Consider the following 5,821-nt stretch of genomic DNA (forward strand, 5'->3'; position numbering starts at 1 on the left):
AATGGCGCACGCTGACTCATCACCAACACCGTAAATACAAACTTCACAGTTACAGGAAAACTGACTGATCTAGCCAAGACAAGAGAGTTCAACATTAAATGAAAGGCAAAGGCTGTTATACACAGAAGCACAAGCAGCGGAACATTCCTAGAATGTCCAGCATATATTACTAATAGACAAATGCAATGCACTAGTGTGTTGGAAAGCAGACGCCATTACGAGGTAATCCGCGGTATCCCTACCTGCTGTTTTCCATTTAATCTACTCCGTAGGGGGTCGAGTACTGAATCGTTTTTTTTTTCATTTGAAAACTCTGTTAATGTTGAAAAAGTAGCATATGGACACTTTAATAGGAGTTCTTATAAAACTGTCTGGCAGCTATCCTTTTATCATAGTACTTTTCACCAATAGTACTACTGCCATCAGGACTTTTACTAATCTATTCCAAGGATACAATTTTGATGCCTTATCTTTCTTCGTACAAGGTTTCCTAGAACGCCAACAAAATTCGGTCGAGGACTTATGCCACTCAGTTATCATATAAAGATTGTTCTTTCACATCTGATTTACATTAGGCGGTACATTGCAACCATATTTGGATATGTGAAATTAATAAATTCCATGCTGCAATCTACTTCTAGTCGGTGACATTTATCCCGAGAGCTGTAGTTCGTTTCGGAATTTGGTGGATATACACATTATTAGTTGGTCACCAGAAAGTGCCACAACCGGACGGGGTGGTCCGACTTGGATTCTCATTCAGCAGTCAGGTTTCCCCACAGACCTGGCAACTGCGAGTCCATCAAGAGAAAAATGGCCTGCAAAAAAATCATATATTCCCATATGGAATCGTACTAACCATGTCAATAATATTCTTGCAAAAGTTGCCCTACCTTGTACGCTTAACAGAGTCCTGGAGGAGAGAACCGAGGACTGCAAACGATTTAACCACTCATCCTTAACGAAAACATCACATTTAACGAATCACAGAAATGGTTCGACAGTTTCACNCACATTTAACGAATCACAGAAATGGTTCGGCAGTTTCACTTTCCACTTCAGGGATTGTATAAAGATTATATAGAGGACTTTTTGGTACGTTACTCTAACCTAAGCGCACACAGAATCTTGTTCGACGGAACATTGTCTGCAGCTAACCGTTATTATCAGGGCCGATACTGACAAGGGGGATCATGTTTAGTGGACAGTGAATAGGGTTGGAAATATCACTCAGCCGGCTGGGCAAGCATAACAAACAAATAATTCTATTGGAATCAAATCCTTTCTTGCAAAAGTTGCCCTACTTTGTACGCTTAACAGAGACCTGGAGGAGAGAACCGAGGACTGCAAACGATTTAACCACTCATCCTTAACGAAAACATCACATTTAACGAATCACAGAAATGGTTCGACAGTTTCACTTTCCGCTTCAGGGACTGTATAAAGAAGATTATATAGAGTGTTCTCACATTAGAATGCTTGCTTTATGCTTCTAGTACCACTTATCATTAACAGCATATATGTATACTTTGCGTATACAAGGTGTTGGAGGGTTCTTACATTTTTTCAGATGAATGCAAAGGATTTGAAGATTATGTGATCAAAATGTTTTCTTTTCTGTTCATTCGGAAACTTCAGACCACTATGTTGCAAGGATAAGTAGTCCAAGACCGATTAATTTAGGATGCGCCTTCACATAATTTTACTAAATCGATCTAAATCAAGGTGGATGTCATTACTAACCGATTAATTGATCTGCTCAAAGAAATGAGTGCAGTGCAGCCCGTTGAACGTAAACTCCCCGAACATTCTTTATGGTCGCAAAATGACCACTATCCCCCATTCGTTGCGCAGAAGACGGTAAAACTTCACAGGGGACCACTGTCTAGTAGGTTACTGTCACTTGGTAAGCCATAGCAACCTCGTTTACCGGTGACTTCGTTTAGCTTTGTCGCTTGCTTGGAAGGCGCAGCGGGCTACGATAAATATGCCAGTGTTGTTGCCACTATCACTGATAGCTAATCGATCGAGAATTTGCACACCTTCATGGTTCTTTTAAGCATAGCTTTGCACCTTACGCCAATGAAGGGCTGTATTTCTTTAGAAGACAGGTAAACACATTGTCGTGAAACACCATGGAACTTTCTGGTGCACATGGAAGAATAAAGACTCCATTTTCGAGAAATACACTCATTTGTAAATCAATCTGGTTTTCACGAGAGGCTGAAATGAATCTCCCGTTTATGATATTCTACAACAGCTGCACACAGGCTGCCTCATGATTCAGTTGGCACGATATTCGAGATACTGTAGTATATTTTCATAAAGGATACTACTCACAAGGTTGCTGAAAACTCTTCGACAGCCCGCGACCGGTTTCGCCCTTCTTGGGACTCAGCAGGTAAACACAGTCCCCAAGTTTCCGTCAACCTCATGTTCTACTTGGATATAGATTGGACTGTTTCTGAGAAATGCACTCGTTTGCAAATCAGTTTGGTTTTTCATGAGGTGACTTGTGTGCATCGCAATCAGTTGTAGAATATCATAAACAAGAGATTCAGTTGAGTCTCTCGGGAAAACCAAATCGATTTGCAAATGAGTGTATTTCTCGAAAACAGTCTAATTTGGGTTCAAGTAGAACATAAGGTTGACGGAAACTCATGGGCCCCAAGAAGGGAGAAACCGGTCGTGGGTTGTCGCAGATTTTTCAGCAACCTTGAGATAAGTTTCATTTATGAAAAAGACTGCATTTGTTTTACCATTTTGGAATCCGTACAACCTAGTATTTCTCTAACAACTGATTCAGTAAATAAAAATAAAATCCATCCACTTATCTTCGCAGATATTAATGATGAGACCAGAGCTCTATCGCACCTCGAGCAGAAGAAGAGTTGTGAACTTAAATCTAATCTAATCTAACTAAATCAGCTGCTTCCGATCATTTATGGCCCCAGTGATATTATCCCAGAGTGAGTTATCCAGATTAAACTTAAACACTTGCGGAAGCCCTGGAAATTAAATTTTGGGAGGGCATCCCAAGCGGTGTGAGTTATCACAATGGGATTACATTTGTTACGGATCTGTCGTCCAGTTCCTCTTCTCGCACACATTTTGGCTGCGCCATTACAAGGATTGGCCACCGAAAACCAAAAGTGGCTGAGCTGAAAACTTTAAAGTGGACAGAACGGTTCGTCTTCAAGTATTTTTGTGCGTGTAGCCAAGTAACGCAAATATGACCTTTTTATATTTGATCCCCAATCTATCCTTTTCGGCAATAACTTATGACGTGATTGTGTGCCTGCTGGAGAACTTTATCTCAATGCTCACTCCTGAAAATTGGCCAGTTTTCCCGATAGTCAAACTCCAGAGCTCCAATCGTACCTCCTGTTCTTGCCGTTAGTAAGTCACGATGATGCACAGAATTAGATGTCGTCAAAATAAATTGGAGCTCTTTTTCCTTTGGGTAGATACATTCATATTCGTATTAATCCTGGAATATAATCTGGTATATTAATAATCCCAGTTCGTGAGTGTTAAAAATGATCTTCTCGCCAGAGCTGAAGATATAAACTCAGTTACTTTTTACTAATGACTTTTCTCCGTAAGGAATCAAGCGAAAACATTGCCACTTTCATCACTGGAACTGATTGTCAACCGTCATGTTTGACAAAGAAACGAAAGATAACAATTTTTCATTCCAACTTAAAGATGCCTAGTATCAGCGAACCAGCTGTCATGGAGTTAGTTCCGCCAATAGTTGTCAACACATAGACAACCGGAACCTGACAGATTGTAGATTATTTCTGGCGAATAAATGCTTGGAAAACGGAAGAAACAAATGAATGATTTACGGGTAAAATCCTTCTCACACACGAATAAATGTGCCCTTCTAAATCATACTAGGTTTGAAGAAAATCCAGAGGGATCTATATTTGTTTGGGGGATGCAATAATCTAATTTGAAGCAAAATGTGCCTAAAAAAACTGGCATATTTTCGCATTTTGAGGGGGAAGACAGTTCACTAAGACTGGGTAGGCGAGGGAAATGAAAGTCTAGCGGGTCTTCAAATACTTTGACAAATCGGTTAGCAAAACTCTTGATTGATTTGGTCGTTGTGAAAGCATCAACATGAACGTTAAATTCTTTTTTCCCTTGTCATTCTGTTGACATTCTGTCTATCTCTTTGCATCGTAGCAACTGTAGTGCAGACAGTTAACAGGTCATTCGTCTGAACTTCCGGCTGTCTAGCCTTCACATGCTCACTTGATATGATGTGATTACTAAAAAGAAAAACGAGGAATCCCAAGACAATCATGGTAGAATGGTTTAGCAGCCCAACATATCCGTGTTCGGTAATATATCTTGGACCGTGGTGCATGAATAATCAACAACAAAAATAAGTTAGCCGTTAAGTATATTTAACTTTCCACGTGACAATTTTGGAGTTAGCAACATGCTACTTGTTTGATGGCCATTAGTACATTTGTTTGCCTTAAGTTCACTGCAGTAAATCGCATGATGTTTACCACAGAATATCGCAAACTAAATGCCTTCAATCGTATGCAGCTTGGACTATATTATGTGAACACACGAATCGGGTCTAAAGATGGAGTGGTCAAGACAAGCTGCCTGTCATTTTTTTCCACAAACTCATAGACAGTGTGTTGCGTGAGCGATGCACTTTGTGCGTAAAAGGTGAAGAACAGAATGCACTGCTGTTTTTGTACACTGCGTACAACATGTAGTAATGATGTTACTGAGGGAGCTCTGACACATGTCCCGCTGTTAGCTCCATATGGTAAAACAGTTGATTGAAATTGCTATCACTCCAGGCATTAGACCAACCAAATCTGCTGATTTGTTGCCTGAACAAATTGCAATCGGTTTCGCATGTCTTCGCACGGACTCCACTGGGAATATTACAACATGTCGTTTGTGCGCATATGATTCCATCTGAGACAAAAGCGGAAGGCAGTAGTGCACTTATCGAATGTCCGGCGACACAACACAACCCCTAGATCAGTGGTTCATTGTTATTTGCTTCGGGAGAACTAGCAAATATTATCTTTATAATTTGTCAAGGTGCTGCTCAAGCTTTCAAATCTATTTTCAACATTTTATCCTATTACATGTTGGTTACTGCAGTATCCGAACTAACAAGTGCACTAAAGTAAAAACAAACCACTTTCACTCGTTGCCTACTGGCAAAGCCTACTGTCCTACACCGGCAGTACCATCCGATTGTTTTCCTAAGAGGTCTGGAGGCCCGCAATAATTGACTGCCGCAACATAGCCAGTGTCACTGCAATAAAGTAAAAATATACTTTTCTTTTCTATCTATTCATTCACCTGCTTAATTTGGCTATCGTTCTGGCCAATTTTTCTCCGAATGCGACCCCTCATAAAATGTTGATGGGTATTCACGGGCCGGATGAGGCATCTAATTCCATACAGAAGCCCTCTCCCAACCGCACCTGGAAAAAATGCTCGTTTATAGATATTACCTCCCTGTAGATATAACATGTGTTCGTTCCAGCTGCAACCAAACAGAATCCCTCTCCTTATTGTCCTGCTAACCGTTAATTTACTTCAATGAAATGGACGTTACTAAAGTTACCTTGAGAACCCCCTTGACAATGCGTCGTTAAACGGACTTGACACTTTTGATTCTAGCCGAGGAGACAGCCGTTGGTCTAATCCAGTAGTTAGAATAACCTTAGCTACTTATCGCTTCCCAGGTTGTGTTCAGGTTGGAAAATTGTCTGTACATTTGGTTGCTCATTAATGTAAAGGTGACCTGTGACTAATATTTGTCATGTCA

The sequence above is a fragment of the Opisthorchis viverrini genome, assembly GCF_000715545.1.
Source record: "Opisthorchis viverrini unplaced genomic scaffold opera_v5_254, whole genome shotgun sequence".
Taxonomy (NCBI): Eukaryota; Metazoa; Platyhelminthes; class Trematoda; order Opisthorchiida; family Opisthorchiidae; genus Opisthorchis; species Opisthorchis viverrini.